Genomic DNA, 17,360 nt, shown 5'->3' with positions numbered 1-17,360 from the left:
TTTTTTTTTTAAAGATTTTATTTATTTATTTGAGACAGAATGAGAGAGAGAAGAGAGCACATGAGAGGGGGGAGGGGCAGAGGGAGAAGCAGGCTCCCCGTCGAGCAGGGAGCCCGATGCGGGACTCGATCCAGGGACTCCGGGATCATGACCTGAGCCGAAGGCAGTCGCTTAACCGACTGAGCCACCCAGGTGCCCATCGTAAAACTATTCTTGATACATATGTCACACAGATATAAAGAATTCTAATAAAGAATTTTCCCAAATCATCCAGGAAAAAACTCAGTTTAGTAATTCACTATATTGGAAAGAGTAAGGGAAGCAGATATGCATATATTAAAGAAGTACTCACATTCCTGTGGATATTGAATTTTTACTAAATACCTTTTCAGTTTCTGTGAAAATATTTTTTCCAATATCTATCAGTAAAATAAATTATGTTAATATTTTATAATATTGAGTTATCTTCACATTTCCAGAATAAACCCCACTTGTTCATGAAATGTATCATTCTTTTAATATACTGCCAAATTTCATTGCTAAATTTTAGTTAGGCTGTTTGCATTTGGAAGTGAGATTGGTCTGTAGTGTGTTTTCTTTCTCATTTTTAGGTATAAATGTTATGTACATTTCATTTAAAAAGCTAGGGACCATTCCTTCTTTTTATGTGTTCTGGGATATTACAAAAAATAACATTGAAATGGCTTGCACCTGAGTTTTAGTAAACTATCTAAACCTGATACTTTGTAGAAAGCTTAATTATACAGCCTTTTTATTATATGGTAAATGGTCTGTATTGATTTTCTATCTTTGGGGGAACTAATTTTGATATATTTATCCTAGAAAATTGTTCATTTCACCCAGGTTTTTGAAAGTTTATTTATACACAGAAGCTATTAAAATAGTTTCTTATTCTTTTAATTTCTTCTGTTGGAGAAGAAGTATTCCTCTTCCCTTCAAGGTCCTGGACTAAATAAATATGACACAGATTAACAGGAGAAAATCAAATTTAATAGCATACGCACAGGGAATCCACGCAGACGTGGAAATTCCAGAGACTGTGAGGCAACATGAGGCTTCAAGGAGCTGAGTAGGAAGGTTGGGTCTGAGGATTCAAAGGGGAGAAAGACCATTAGCAGGAAGGTGAGATATGTTTGGAAAACAACTGTTGCTCTATTAATGTGGTAAGTTTCTTAGGTTAAGAGCAATCTCTGTTAATAGCTCTCTTCCTGGTACATGCTGGCTGTTGTGGGGGAGGCAAAGAGATTTTCCTGTATCTGCTGGAATTTTCGTTGTTTTTAACTCAAAATAATGTTTGTGCCAAAATGGTCCATGTTGGGATGGCCTGCTCTTGGCCCCTACATTTCTATGTCTTTATTTCCTTATTTTATTTATTTGAGTTTTCCCTCTTGTTTCTTGATTAAACTAGATAATGGATTTATCTCTTTCTCTTTTTTTAGGAATCAGCTCTTAGATTTATTCATGTTTTTTATTAATGATTCATGAATTTCTCTTTTATCTTTTTAAATTATGTTTTATGTAGCTTATAATTTCTTGAGTTGGATGGTTTACTTACTTTCATTTTTATATTAACATATTTATATTTATTAATACAAGTATTTAAGACTTTTCTTTTTTCTCTGGCCACTGCTTTATCAGTGTCCCATTATTTCTTTTGTGTAGATTTTCATTATTATCAATTTGTAAGTATTATACAAGTGTGAGTTTTTCCTCAAAAGTTGTTTTAAGAGAAATTTTTTAGGCATCTATGTAGTTGAATTATTTGTTTTGGGTTTATTAATAGTTTCTAGGTTTATTGTATTATAATCAGATAACATCTTATTTTACTTTGTAGATTTTATTAAGGGCTTAATATACAGATATTTTGTATGAGTTCATCTATTGTATGAGGATATAGTTTGGCTGTTACAGTAGAAACTTAAATTAACAATAGCTTTAACAAGTCTAGTTCTCTTTCACATAGCTGGCAAAGCACAAATAATTCAGGGCTGATTTTGTGCCTCCACATGTCAAGGACCCAGAATGCTTCTATCTTGATTCTCTGCTTTCCTTAGGATATTTCCTTCGTCCATATGGTCACATTGATTACTGTCCAGTCTGAGTTTCAGTTGGTGGTGATGAGGGAGCAGAAGGCAAGTTGAGGACAAAGCACAAGCTGACACCCACAAACCCCCTCCCTCTGCCCCCCCTCCCCCAGGTGGGAAATGTGTGACAATCCTCAGGCATTCCTGGCTGCCCTAAAGCTAAAGGAAGGAAAAACAAATGGTTAACTTATAGAGATTATAGTCCTCCAAGACAAGAGTCTCCCTCAGTTTAAAATGTCTTAGTGATTTACAAGAAAAAAAAAAGCATTCTTATCAATAATCTAACTTCCAGAAGGAAATGTAGATAAAATTAAGTTTAATTTTATCTACATTTATAATCTGCAGCCCATTCACAAATACTTGAGGCAGGCAGAGTATAATGTTCCTCCAGGAAGCTCCCAACTGCCTTAATGTTAATGCCTTACTAGAGGGAAAAACAGCCTTAACTTGACAATGGCAAGGCCTCCAGTATCTTATAGGTCCTCTTTAGCATTTGAAATTTCTTTTGAAAACCTCCCTTTTCCTTACCTCCCCCAACTCCCACGTATATAATCAGCCACCCCTCACAACCCTGGTGCAGCAGCTCTTTCTGCCCACGGGTCCCTGTTCTTTAATAAAACCACCATTTTGCACCAAAGACATCTCAAGAATTCTTTCTTGATTGTCGGCTATGGACCTCACCCCACCAAACCTCACCTATATTCAAAAACTCCATCAGTAGTAAGGAAGGAAAGAAGAGAAGCTCATGGCAGGCCTCTTTCTTTCCAGGGCATGACTTAGAAGTTTCACAACTTCTCATCCTCTTACAACTCATTTGCTGTAATTTAGTCATCTGCCTATACCTAGATGCTGGTGAAGCCGGGAAATGTTGCTGTTATTCTGTAAATCTTGTGTCTAGTTAAAATTCAGGTATTTGTTGTGTAAGAAAGGAAAATTAATATTGGAGTAAAACTACTAATTTATGTAACACATTAATGTACATTATTAGTTATGTAATTTAACTCTTCTATGCCTTAATTTTTGCTTGCTTTAAAAAATACTTTTAATGTAATTCATTCATTCATTTAATGTATAACTAATACATTCACCTGGTTCAAAAACCAAAGAACGGAGAGTTATACTGTGAAAACCCTCTTTCCCATCTAGCCAGTCCTGCCCAATCTCACTAACCACAGTTGTTAGTTTCTTAGATAACCACAGTTATTAGTTTCTTTATTCAGGTAAGAGTGAATACAAATACAGATTCTTATTTTCCCCTCTATTTAAAGCAAAGGTAGCATATACCTTGCTTCTGTTCTGTTCTTTGCTTCCCCCTCCTCCTTTTACTTAGCAGTACATCTTGGGACTCTTTCCAAGGTAAGCTTCCTTTCTAGGTGCATCATATTTATGTATGTACTATAATATGGTATTTAATGAGCTTCCTATTGGTAAACATGAAGAATGTTTCCAATATTTGATATTACACAGGATGGTATAATAAATAATCTTTTTTTTTTTTTTTAAAGATTTTTTATTTATCTGAGAGAATGGGAGACAGAGGGCATGAGAGGGGGAGGATCAGAGGGAGAAGCAGACGCCCCGCTGAGCAGGGAGTCCGATGCGGGACTCGATCCTGGGACTCCAGGATCATGACCTGAGCCGAAGGCAGTTGCTTAACCAACTGAGCCACCCAGGCGCCCAGTATAATAAATAATCTTAATGTGTGCCATTTTGCATGTGTGCAAATACATCATCTTTAATTTTTTGGCCATTAGCTTTCTTATGGACTAAGAGAGTTCAAGTTTCCAGCTGTTAAAATATTTTTGTTTCCTCTTCTACCTTCATAGTTTTTGCTTTTTAAAATGTTCATGATATGTTATTTGGTGCATATTCATATATCTTTTATCTTAATGAGGAATTAATTAGAAGTTTATTATTAAAAGATCTTCTTGGCCTATTGAATGATTTTTTACCTAAATTCACATTGTCAGTGAGGAGTCCAAGGTGGTGGAGGAGTAGGAGACCTTAGTTTCGTCTGGTCCCAGGAACTTAGCTAGATAGCTATCAAATCATTCTAAACACCTACGAACTCAACCAGAGATCTAAGAAAAGAATAACTGCAACTCTACAAATAGAAAAGTGACCACTTTCTGCAAGAATGACAAGATGGAAAAACTCACCTCAAAAAACAGAACAAGAGGCAGTACTAACTGCCAGGGACCTAATCAGTATGGACATAAGTAAGATGTTGGAACTGGAGTTCAGAATAACGATTATAAAGATACTAGCTGGGCTTGAAAAAAGCATAGAAGACACTAGAGAATCCCTTTCTGGAGAAATAAAAAAACTAAAATCTCATCAAGTTGAAATAAAAAAGGCTATTAATGAGATGCAATAAAAAATGGAGGCTCTAGGGGCACCTGGGTGGCTCAGTCGTTAAGTGTCTGCTTTTGGTTCAGGTCATGATCCCAGGGTCCTAGGATCGAGCCTCACATCGGGCTCCCTGCTTGGCGGGAAGCCTGCTTCTCCCTCTCCCACTCCCCCTGCTTGTGTTCCCTCTCTCGCTGTGTCTCTCTCTGTCAAATAAATAAATAGAATCTTTAAAAATTAAAAAAAAAAAAACGGAGGCTCTGCTAAGATAAATGAGGCAGAAGAGAGAATTGGTGATATAGAGATAAAATGATGGAGAAAAATGCTGAGAAAAAGAGAGATAAACAACTACTGGATCACGAGGGGAGAATTTGAGAGATACGTGACACCATAAAATGAAACAATATTAGAATAATTGGGATCCTAGAAGAAGAGGAAAGAGAGGGGGGGCAGAAGGTATATTAGAGCAAATTATAGTGGAGAACTTCCCTAGTCTGGGGAAGGAAACAGGCATCAAAATCCAGGAGTCACAGAGAACCCTCCCTCAAAATCAATAAAAATAAGTCAACACCCTGACATATAATAGTGAAACTTGCAAATCTCAGAAACAAAGAGAAAATCCTGAAAGCAGCTTGGGACAAGAGGTCCATAACCTACAAGGGTAGAAAGATTAGATTGGCAGCAGCCTATTCACAGAGACCTGGTGGGCCAGAAAGTACTGGCATGATATATTCAGGGTGCTAAATGAGAAAAATATGCAGCCAAGAATACTTTATCCACCTACGATGTCATTCAAAATAGAAGGAGTGATAAAAAGCTTCCAGGACAAACAGAAACTAAAAGAATTTGTGATCACCAAACCAGCCCTACAAGAAATATTAAAAGGAATCCTTTAAGCAAAGAGAGAGCCCAAAAGTAACATAGACCAGAAAGGAACAGAGACAATATACAGAAACAATGACTTTACAGGTAATAATACAATGGCACTAAATTCATATCTTTCAATACTTATTCTGAATGTTAATGGGCTAAATGCCCCAATCAAAAGACACAGGGTATCAGATTGGATAAAAAAGCAAGACCCACCAATATGCTGTCTGTAAGAGATTCATTTTTAGACCCAAAGGCACCTCCAGATTGAAAGTGAGGGGGTGGAAAACCATTTATCATGCTAATGGACATCAAAAGAAAGCTGGGGTTGCAATCCTTATATCAGACAAAATAGATTTTAAACCAAAGACTGTAATAAGAGATGAGGAAGAACACTACATCATAATTAAAGGGTCTATCCAACAAGAAGATCTAACAATTGGAAATATTTCTGCCCCTAACATGGGAGCAGCCAATTAATAACAAAATTAAAGAAACACATCGATAATAATACAATAATAGTAGGGGACTTTAACACCCCACTCACTGCAATGGACAGATCATCTAAGGAGAAGATCAACAAGGAAACAAGGTCTTTGAATGACACACTGGACCAGATGGACTTCACAGATATATTCAGAGCATTCCATCCTAAAGCAACAGAATACACGTTCTTCTCGAGTGCACATGGAACATTCTCCAGAATAGATCACATCCTGCATCACAAATCAGGTCTCAGCTGGTACCAAAAGATTGGGATTATTCCTTGCATGTTTTTGGACCACAGTGCTTTGAAACTGGAACTCAATCACAGGAGGAAATTTGAAAATAACTCAAATACATGGAGGCTAAATAACATCCTACTAAAGACTGAATCGGTCAACCAGGAAATTAAAAAATAATTTAAAAAATTCATGGAAACAAGTGAAAGTGAAAACACAACTGTTCAAAACCTTTTGGATTCAGGGCACCTGGGTGGCTCAGTCGTTAAGTGTCTGCCTTCGGCTCAGGTCATGATCCCAGGGTCCTGGGATCAAGCCCCACGTCGGGCTCCCTGCTCCACAGGAAGCCTGCTTCTCCCTCTCCCACTCCCCCTGCTTGTGTTCCCGCTCTCACTGTGTCTCTCTCTGTCAAATAAATAAATAAACAAAATCTTTAAAAAAAAACAAAAAACAAAAACTTTTTGGATGCAGCAAAGGTGGTCCTAAGAGGGAAGTATATAGCAATACGAGCCTTTCTCAAGAAACAAGAAAGTTCTCAAATATACAAACTAACCTTACACCTAAAGGATCTGGAGAAAGAACAGCAAATAAAGCCTAAATCCAGCAGGAGAAGAGAAATAATAAAGATCAGAGCAGAAATCAATGAAATAGAAACCTAAAGAACAGTAGAACAGATCAATGAAACTAGGAGCTGGTTCTCTGAAAGAATTAATAAGGTTGATAAAACCCTGGCCAGACTTACCAAAAGAAAAGATAAAGGACCCAAATAAATAAAATCATGAATGAAAGAGGAGAGATCACAACCAACACCAAAGAAATACAAACAATTATAAGAAAAAACTATGAGCAACTATATGCCAACAAATTAGGCAATCTGGAAGAATAGGATGCATTCCTAGAGATGTATAAACTACCAAAGCTGAACCAGGAAAAAATAGAAAATCTGAACAGACCCATAACCAGCAAGGAAATTTAAGCAGTAATAAAAAGTCTGCCAACAAACAAGAGTCCAGGGCTGGATGGCTTCCCAGAGGAATTCTACCAAACATTTAAAGAAGAATTAATACCTATTCTTCTGAAGATGTCTCAAAAAATTGAAATGGAAGGAAAACTTCCAAACTCTTTCTATGTAGGCCAGCATTACTTTGATTCCAAAATCAGATAAAGACCCCACTAAAAAGCATGAGACTGAGGAGCTATTACAGATTTTACCAACCATTCAAAAAATGCTTCTTTTTTCTTTGTGGTCCAAGAAACTCTCCAAGAACATGTACTGCATTTAGTTTTCACGTCTCATCAGTCTCCTTCAGTCTGGAATAGGCCCTCAGTCTTTCCCTATCTCATACACTTGACAGTCTTAAAGATGACAGGGCTTTTGTTATGAAAGATGTTCTCAACTTGGATCAGCTCACTATTTCCTCTTGACAGATCTCATGCTTATGTTTTCTGGAGACTCATGTACTTTCCCTGTCCCAGTTCTCAAATTAGCTACTTCTTCAAGAATGTGTGCCTGATTATAGTGGTGGATGGTATTTTGAAAGTAAAATCTGGGAGTTTAGTATGATCATTGCTACTAGAGTGTCATTGCTTCTAGGACATCTCAGGGGACAGAGCTGGTAAGTGCTTGTGTGTCTGTGATTACAGTCTGTGTATGTGTACAGACACACACCTATGCATACGTACACACATGCCAATATATACATCTATAACCATTTCTATGTGTCTATATATACATATATAAAGCCCATGGGTTCATACTGATACTTCCAATTTCAACCCAACCCCTTAGAGTTCTTTCTAGCCTTCTCCCTTTCTCTGTTGTAAATTTCTTATCAAACTTACCTGACTCCCATTAATTTAATCTAACAGCCTTTTAAAAGGAGAGTTTAACTTATTTACTTTTATTTATAAGACAGAGATGTTGGTCTTGTTTGGTCTTGTTTCTGTCATTTTTTTTAAACTAGAGTACTTGTTATCTGCATAGCTTTGAAAATATTTCACTGTAGCTGTTTGTTTTGTATTTTTAATTTTAATAATTTGGGAGGTTCATTTTTTTTTCTATTGGTTATTTATTACTGTAATTTCACAAAGTATGCTTAATCTGCTTCTTTACAGGTACCTGTTAACTTCTTCCTGTGACCAGTAATAAAATTAGTGTATTTCTTCACCTCTTTCAGCTAATTTTAGTTGACTTATTGTCTCTTATTGTTCAGCTTTGTTATATTCAATGATAAATTGGCTAGCTATAAAATTCTTAGCTCACAGTGCCTTTCCTTGAGGATTTTGAATACATTGCTCCTCTGCTTTCTACTGTGTGGAAAGATGTGAAGCCAGCCTGATTTTCTTTTTGCCCTTGTGAGTGTCTTGATTTGGCCAGGGGTTTTGGGGGAGGACAACTGAATGTAGCAAGGGTTGTTTTCAGTATATAGATTCAAATGTTCTTTTCTGGAATGTTTCTGTGAATTATATTTTAAAATACTTGTTCTATTTTATTTATTTATTTTATTTATTTTAAAGATTTTATATATTTATTTGACAGAGAGAGACACAGTGAGAGAGGGAACACAAGCAGGGGGAGTGGGAGAGGGAGAAGCAGGCTTTCTGCCGAGCAGGGAGCCCGATGTGAGGCTCGATCCCAGGACCTTGGGATCATGACCTGAGCCGAAGGCAGACGCTTAATGACTGAGCCACCCAGGCGCCCAATACTTGTTCTATTTTATTTGTAAACTTATCTTTTCTCTTTCTGGGATTCCAGCTATGAATATTTAGATCTCCCTTGCCTATGTTTGGTATCTGTTTTTTCTCTTTAGTCTTTCTTTCCTTTCTATTTATTTGGATTTTATTTTTCTTGATTTTATTATCTCTTTTTTTTTTTTTTAAGATTTTATTTATTTATTTGAGAGAGAGAGAATGAGAGAGAGAGAACACCTGAGAGGGGATAGGGTCAGAGGACGAAGCAGACTCCCTGCCGAGCAGGAAGCCCGATGTGGGACTCGATCCAGGGACTCCAGGATCATGACCTGAGCTGAAGGCAGTCGCTTAACCAACTGAGCCACCCAGGCACCCAATTGTCTATCTTTTATATCCCTTACAGTATTTGCAACAATGTCTGTTTTCCCTTGTATATCTTCCGATTTCACTTTATTTCTGTAGTAGTATTAATTTTTCATTTCTTTCCTAAAATCTGCCAATTAATGTTTCATCATCTTTTTTATATTGTCTTGTATCCCCTTCCATGAGCTCATACCTCTGCCCTGTGTTCTTTCTTCAAAGAAGCTGTTGCATCATGTAAAAAATGTTGGTCATGGCTTTCATCTGCCTTTTGGCATTCTTTAAGTTTTACATATATTTCTGCTACCTGATAGTTTTTGAAAGATTAAGTTCTTATTTCTCCATCTGCCATTTGTTTCCCTTATATATATATATATATATTTTTTTTTTTTAAGATTTTATTTGACAGAGAGAGAGACAGCAAGAGCGGGAACACAAGCAGGAGGAGTGGGAAAGGGAGAGCCACCCAAGCACCCCTATTTATCCTTATGTTTTCTTGTACTCTGTTGTGTAAAACCTCTGCAGGTTTTGATTATTGTACTTTAAAGAAAGTCATTTTTCTTCTGGACAGGCTACTTGCCCAAAGTGGATATTGGAGAGGGACCAAGACTCTGTTTCTTAGACCTAGAGAGTCTTTTTTTTTTTTTTCCAAATTTTTATTTATTTAATAGAGAGAAAGAGAGGGAACACAAGCAGGGGGAGTGGGAGAGGGAGAAGCAGGCTTCCTGCTGAGCAGGGAGCCCGATGCGGGGCTCGTCCCAGGACCCCGGGATCATGACCAGAGCCAAAGGCAGACGCTTAACGACTGAGCCACCCAGGCGCCCCAGACCTAGAGAGTCTTATATGTGAGTTTGTTTAGCCTTTAACTTTTCTCGGTCAATGGAGGTAGGCAATGTGGTATCTCTATGTAAAATCTTTTTTATTTTTTATTTGAGAGAGAGAACAGAGGGAGAGGCAGAGGGAGAAGCAGACTCCCCGCTGAGCAGGGAGCCTGATGTGGGGCTCAATCCCATGACCCGAGATCATGACCTGAGCTGAAGGCAGATGCTTAACCGACTGAGCTACCTAGGCACCCCTCTAAGTAAAATCTTTTATGTATTGCTTACATTTTATTTTATTTTTTTATTTAAAGTTTTCTGTTTGTTTTGTTTTTTTGACAGAACGCGAGAGAGGGAACACAAGCAGGGGGAGTGGGAGAGGGAGAAGCAGGCCTCCTGCTGAGCAGGGAGCCTGATGCCGGGCTCGATCCCAGGACTCTAGGATCATGACTTGAGCCAAAGGCAGATGCTTAATGACTGAGCCACCCAGGCACCCCTATTGCTTAAATTTTAAATTTTGAGTTTCCGCAGGAATAGGAAAAGTCACAACTATGGCTTTTCTGTGTTAACTCTTTTGTTATCTTCATAGCTTCTTGGGATCAAACCTAATTCAAGAAAGCTTCCACTTGTCGCTCAGGGATGCCATTCCCGCTGTTGCAAAGTGTTTAGGTGGAATGTGCCCCTCATCTAGAAATGTCTTTGGTAGGCTTTCTCTGTCATCTACAGATATGGGCAAATTCTCTTCACTTCTTTACATGAAATAGATTAAGCGTCTGCCTTTGGCTCAGGTCCTGATCTTGGGTCCTGGGATCAAGCCCTGCATCAGGCTCCCTGCTCAGCAGGAAGTCTGCTTCTCCCTCTGCCCCTTCCCCCCACTCACTCTCTCTCTAGACTCTAGACTAGTCTCTTAGGACTCTCTCTCCCAAATAGATAAATAAAGTCTTTTTTAAAAAAAGAAGCAAGACCAAAAAAATATATACCAGGGGCGCCTGGGTGGCTCAGTCGTTAAGCGTCTGCCTTCGGCTCAGGTCCTGATCCCAGGGTCCTGGGATCGAGCCCCGCATGGCTCCCTGCTCAGCAGGAAGCCTGCTTCTCCCTCTCCCACTCCCCCTGCTTGTGTTCCCTCTCTTGCTGTGTCTCTCTCTGTCAAATAAATAAATAAAATCTTTAAAAAAAAAATATATATATATATACCATATGATTCCATTTGTATAAAATTAACAGGCAAAAATTAAACTGTACTCGTTAGGGATGGATATATAGGTAGTAAATAAAGAAAAGCAAGAATATGGCTACCACAAAAGTCAAGGTTGTGAGGACTCCAGGGTAGAGGAAACGTTGTGATCACAGAGTGACATATAGGTACCTCCCAAGGTACTGGCAGTGCTCTACTTCTTGATTTGTGTTTGGCTACACTGGAGTTCATTTTATAATAATTTGTTAAAATGCATATTTATGTTTTATGCATTTTTCCTATATATGTTATTTCCTAAGAAAAAGAGCTTAAAAAATGAAACCTGAGAATTGATTTGAATAAATACAGTTTAAGGTACCCTGAGGCAATTTTTTTCCCTATTTCTCTTTAAATATAATGGAGGATTAAAAGAGGCAGAATAACACTGAAGAGCTCCTTTTGTAACCTAAATTCATATCTGTATTTTTTTTTATAAGGTTTGTCATTATGGTGTTCAAATAAAGTAATAAAGATGCCATTTTAGCAAAAATATACAGGGGTTTTTTTTTGTATTTCTTTGTTTTATTGAGAAATAAATGAAATACACCACTGTATAAGCATTTTTTTTTTTAAGATTTATTTATTTATTTGAGAGAGAGAGAGATAGAGAGCCAGGGGGAGGGGGAGAAGGAGATGGAGAGAGAGTCCTAAGCAGACTCCATGCTGAATGTAGAGCTTGACACGGGGCTTGATTCCACAACCCTGAGATCGTGACCTGAGCTAAAATCAAGCATCTGACACCTAACTGACTGTGCCACCCAGGCACCCCCATCACTGTATAAGTTTAAGGTATACAGCATCATGGTTAGATTTATATATATTGTGGAATGATTACCACCATAGATTCAGCTAACCTCCACCTTCCCATATAAATACAGTAAAAAGAAAGAAGAAAAGGAAAAAGGAAAAAAATTTCTCCTTGTGATGAGAGCTCCTAGGATTTACTCTCTAAAAAACTTTCCTATGTAGTTATACAGCATTGTTAGCTCTAGTCATCATGTTATACATTACAACCTTAGTACTTACTTATCTTATAACTGTAAGTCTGTATCTTTGACCACCTTCCTCCATTTCCCCCTCCCCACCCTCTACCTCTGATAACCACAAGTCTAATCTCTTTGTGAGTTTTTTTCCTTTTAGATTCTACATATAAGTGAGATTGTACAGTATTGTTTTTTTCTGTCTGACTTATTTTACTTAGCTAATGCCTTCAAGGCCCACCCATGCCGTTGCAAATGGTAAGGTTTCCTCATTCTTTTATGGCTGAATAATGAATGCTATATTGTATACATGTATATACCACAACTTTTTAATCCATTCATCCATTGATGGACACTTAGGTTATTTCCATGTCTTAGCTATTGTAAACAATGCTTCTATGAACATGAGGGTGTGGATATTTTTTCAAGTTAATATTTTTGTTTCCTTTGGGTATATTGTAGAATTGTTGGATCATATGGTAGTTTTGAGGATCCTCCATACTATTTTCTGTAGTGGCTGTACCAATTTATAATCCCACCAACAGTGCACAGGATTCCCTTTACTTAACATCCACACCAGCATTGTGATGATAGCCATTCTAACATGCATGAAATGATATCTCATTGTGGTTTAGATTTACATTTCCATAATGTCTAGTGATCTTGAGCATCTTTTTATGTACCTGTTGGCCTTTCATATATCTTCTTTAGAAAAATGTCTATTTAGGTCCTTTGCCCATTTTTAAAATAGGTTATTTGTTTTTTTGTTATAGTTTATTACTATTAGTTTTTTGCTGTGAGTTCTTTACGTACTTTGGATAATAACCCCTTATCTGATATATGATTTGCAAATATTTTGTCCCATTTCCATTCCAGAGGTTGTCTTTTCACTTTGTTGATGGTTTCTTTTGCTGTGCAGAAGCCTTTTAGTTCGATTTAGTCCCACTTGTTTATTTTTTATTTTATTGCTTGTGCTTTAGGTGTCATATCCAAAAAATCATTACAAAGACCCATGTCAAGGAGCTTTATTCCTGTGTTTTCTTCTTGGGGTTTAATGGTTTCAGATCCTACATTTAATTCTTTAACTCATTTCAAGTTAATTTTTGTGACTGGTATAAGATATGGGGTCAGTTTCATTTTTTTACATGTGACTATCCAATTATCCTAGCACCATTTATTGAAGAGACTTTTTTCTCCATTGAGTAATCTTGGCTCCCTTGTCAAATATTAGTTGATCATATATGCTTGGGTTTATTTTTTGGCTCTTGATTCTGTTCTATTGGTCTATTTTTCTGTTTTTATGCCACTACCACACTGTTTTGATGACTATTGCTATATAGTATAACTTGAAATCAGGAAGTATGCTGCCTCCTGCTTTTTTCTTCTTTATTAAGATTTCTTTGGCTATTCAGGGTCTTTTGTGATTCCATATAAATTTTAGGGGAGTTTTTTTTTTACTTCTCTAAAAAATGCCATTACAATTGGGATTGCACTGAATCTTTTGGTAGTACTGACATTTTAACATTAATTCTTCCAATTCATGAAGACAGAATACTTTTCCATTTATTTATGTCTTCTTTGATTTCTTTCATCAGTATCATAACTTCTAGTTTAAAGATCTTTTACCTCTTGGTTAAATTTATTCACATGTTTTTTACTGTTTTTGATGCTATTGTAAATGAGATCAATTTATTTCTTTTTCAGAAATTTCACTGTTGGTGTATAGAAGCACTACTGATTTTTGTATATTAATTTTGTATCCTGCAACTTTATTGAATTCATTGATTAGATCTAACAGGTTTTTGATTGAGTATACAAAATCTATGTACAAAATCATGTCATCTGCAAGTAGAGGCAATTTGACTTCTTTCTAATTTTTATACTGTTTATTTCTTTTTCTTGCCTCATTGCTGTAGCTAGGACTTTCAGTACTATGTTGAATAAGAATGGCGAGAGTGAGCACCCTAGTCTTGTTCCTGATCTTAGAGGAAAAGCTTTCATCATTGAAAACCTATCATCATTGAGTATGCTGTTAGCTGTAGACTTGTCATATATGGCCTTTATTCTGTTGAGATATGTTCCTTCTGAGCCTGATTTATTAAGTTTTTTCATGAGTGGATGTCGAATTTTGTCAGATGCTTTTTCTGCACCTACTGAAATGATCATATGATTCTTTTCTTTCATTCTATTAAATGTGATGTGTAACATTGATTGATTTGTGTGTGTTGAGCTATCTTTGCATCACAGGGATAAATCCTACTTGATCATGGTGAATGATTCTTTTATTGTGCTGCAGAATTTGGTAGTATTTTATTGAGAATTTTTGCATCTATATTCATCAGGGATATTGACTTACAGTTTTCTTCACTAGTAGTGTCTTTTCTGGATTTGGTATCAAGATAATGCTGCTGAAATTTCTTGCTCTTCAGTTCTTTGGAAGAGTTGGAGAAGAATTGGTGTTATTTCTTTACATGTTTGGAAAATTCAACAGTGAAGCCATCTGGTTCTGGGCTTTTCTTCATTGGGAGATTTTTAATTGCTGATTCAGTTTCTTTACTAGTAATTAATCTATCCAGATTTTTTAATTCTTTCTAATTCAGTCTTGATAAGTTGTAAAAATATGGATCCTAAAGTAATTCCCATTTGTGTGTGTGTCTGTGTGTGTCCTCATCTGTAGCTTAAAATTTCTTTTTGTTTTGCCACATAATGCTGCTGTGGAATAAAATTCAAAGTACATCTCTAGAATGGTGTCACCATCCTTAAGGACAGGAACGTGTCAACATAGCAAGAACACATACCTTGGTTAGACTATTTCTTATTATTAGTAGATGAAGTGTTTTGGAGATTTTTTTCCTGCGTTCTGAAATGTTTATGGGGAAAATAAGTATGAAACTACTTAGCAGCTTTACATTTTCTTAGACTGATGCAATAGGAGTATTGTAATAGAAGTAATGTCTACTGGAAGAAATGAAAATACACAACTTAAATAACATTAAAATTCTGAGTATGTTCTTAACATCCATGATAAATCTGCATATGTTATTATTGCTTTTTTAATGCCCAGAAATGGATCTAAATTTATTGTTTGGCATCCTTAGTGACATCTCTTGGCATTCTTATATCTCATACAACCTCCCTCCCCCCAGAAGGGAGAGTGGGGCCACTTGAAAGTGAATATGAATGTTGGTAATGTCATTGACATTAGTGTCTCTTCATAATCCCTTGTAGTCATGCCTTTGACCCTACCCAGCCTACTGAAAAAAACCCAAGTTAGAGCTGTAGGTTTTGTGTAGAGAACAGATTCCTTGATCAGCAATACAATCTCTTCAGTTTTTTTGTCCAAAATTCAGCCCGTTTTCAGTGTTACCAGTCTGGGTTTCCAAAGCCATTTCCCATTCCTGTAATTCAGATATAGCAGTTACCTAATTTAGATGATGGCAATGTGTGGTTTTTTCTCTCTAGTTCTTTTGATGTTCATGAAGGACTGAAACAGGAACTATATGTTCTAGCACTGCTAATTAATTTTTTTGTCTGTGTGAATTTGGGTTAAAGATAAATGAGAGTAACTATTTTTAGGCTTATTGGAATTCCTCATCACTGTTTCTTATCTTTTACTTTTCACTACAAAATTCTGTTTTATTTTAATGCAGGTACAGCCTGACTATTTGGACTGGGAAAAATGATAACTATTCCATTGAAGATTTACTTTGCATTAGAGACCATTTTGACAAAAAACAAGTTTTCTATGACATCTTGGAACCACAAAACCATGAATTTAAACAAGCCATTGGAGTCAAAGTTAATCTCTAAGAAGATTCTTCTAAATTATTTCATGTTTTGGTTTCATAATCCTCTGCTTTGGTCTGAATTAATTACCATATAAATTGTGATGATTGATTTATGCTTTAATTCATCTAATCAAAAAACACTTAGTGCTTACTTTCTTAGGCCTATGCCCTTATGATACCATTTGTACTTCAAAGATTTGGAAAGAAAAGATTTCAGTGGGCCTGGTCTAATAATAATTTAGGAAAATTATGCTTTAAACCCCTTTATAAAATGTAATTTTGATATGCTGAAGATAATTGAAAGAATTTACATGTCATAACCTGTAATCGCATTACATGTGATACAGGTATAAATCACATTTTGGTTGGCCTTACATTACAGAGATTCCACAAATTTGTGGCACCCTCTTTCTTTTTTCCTGGAGAACTTGTTATTTCAGAGACTAAGGAAAAGTAAGAGGGCTTTAAAAATGTTATAATTTTCACAGAGGTGAGCAGCTTTCTCATAACAGAATAAAATCCATTTACTGAAAACAATATAGATTAAATTAGATGGATCTAGAATTTCCATATTGTTGGGAGCATGCTGACAACTATATATGTTGTTTATATTCTTTGTTTCAATCATAGTATTTTATCTATAGTAAGTACAATATTACTGGAGAGCAGAATTTTTTATTTATTTATTTATTTTTAAGATTTTATTTATTTGACACAGAGAGAGAGCTAGTGAGAGCAGGAACACAAGCAGGGGGAGCAGGAGAGGAAGAAACAGGCTTCCCACCGAGCAGCGAGCCCGATGCGGGGCTCGATTCCAAGACCCTAGGATCATGACCTGAGCGAAAGGCAGACGCCCAACGACTGAGCCACCCAGGCGCCCCTGGAGAGCAGAATTTTAATCCTAGTAACATATCATTTGATTTTCAAGTTCCTCACCGGCACCACCTTAGTTCAGGCCCTTGTTTTACTGCTAGAATCTTAAAAAGTTCTTCATGACTTCATTGTTCACATTCTACTCAGAGATGCCCTGAGTATTTCTGTTGAAGAAAACTTTTGTAAGCACCTCTTGCCAAATCAGAAAGCTCCAGGGGTCTCTTAAATGCCACTTAACTAAATTTTACTCTTTCAAGATCCTTCATAATGTAGCCCACTCTAAACATCAACTCAGTGACCTTCAGCACAGTAATCATTTCAAAAATGCCTACAACAACAGTCTCCAGATCTTTAACAGTTAATTTTAACTATTTGATATTGTTCACTAATTAGGTCATAAATGTTAGTTTTATCTGCTCAGCTAGGTTATATAAAGTCCTTCATGGTAAGGGAACATTCTTAACTGTCCTTTATAGTGTGTGCCATAGTCTTTTTTTTTTTTTTTTTTAAAGATTTTATTTATTTATTTGACAGAGAAAGACACAGCGAGAGAGGGAACACAAACGGGGA

This window comes from Leptonychotes weddellii, chromosome 7 (assembly GCF_054177405.1).
Source record: "Leptonychotes weddellii isolate Sample4059 chromosome 7, ASM5417740v2, whole genome shotgun sequence".
NCBI classification, from domain to species: Eukaryota; Metazoa; Chordata; class Mammalia; order Carnivora; family Phocidae; genus Leptonychotes; species Leptonychotes weddellii.
Note: the sequence above shows the minus strand (reverse complement) of the source record.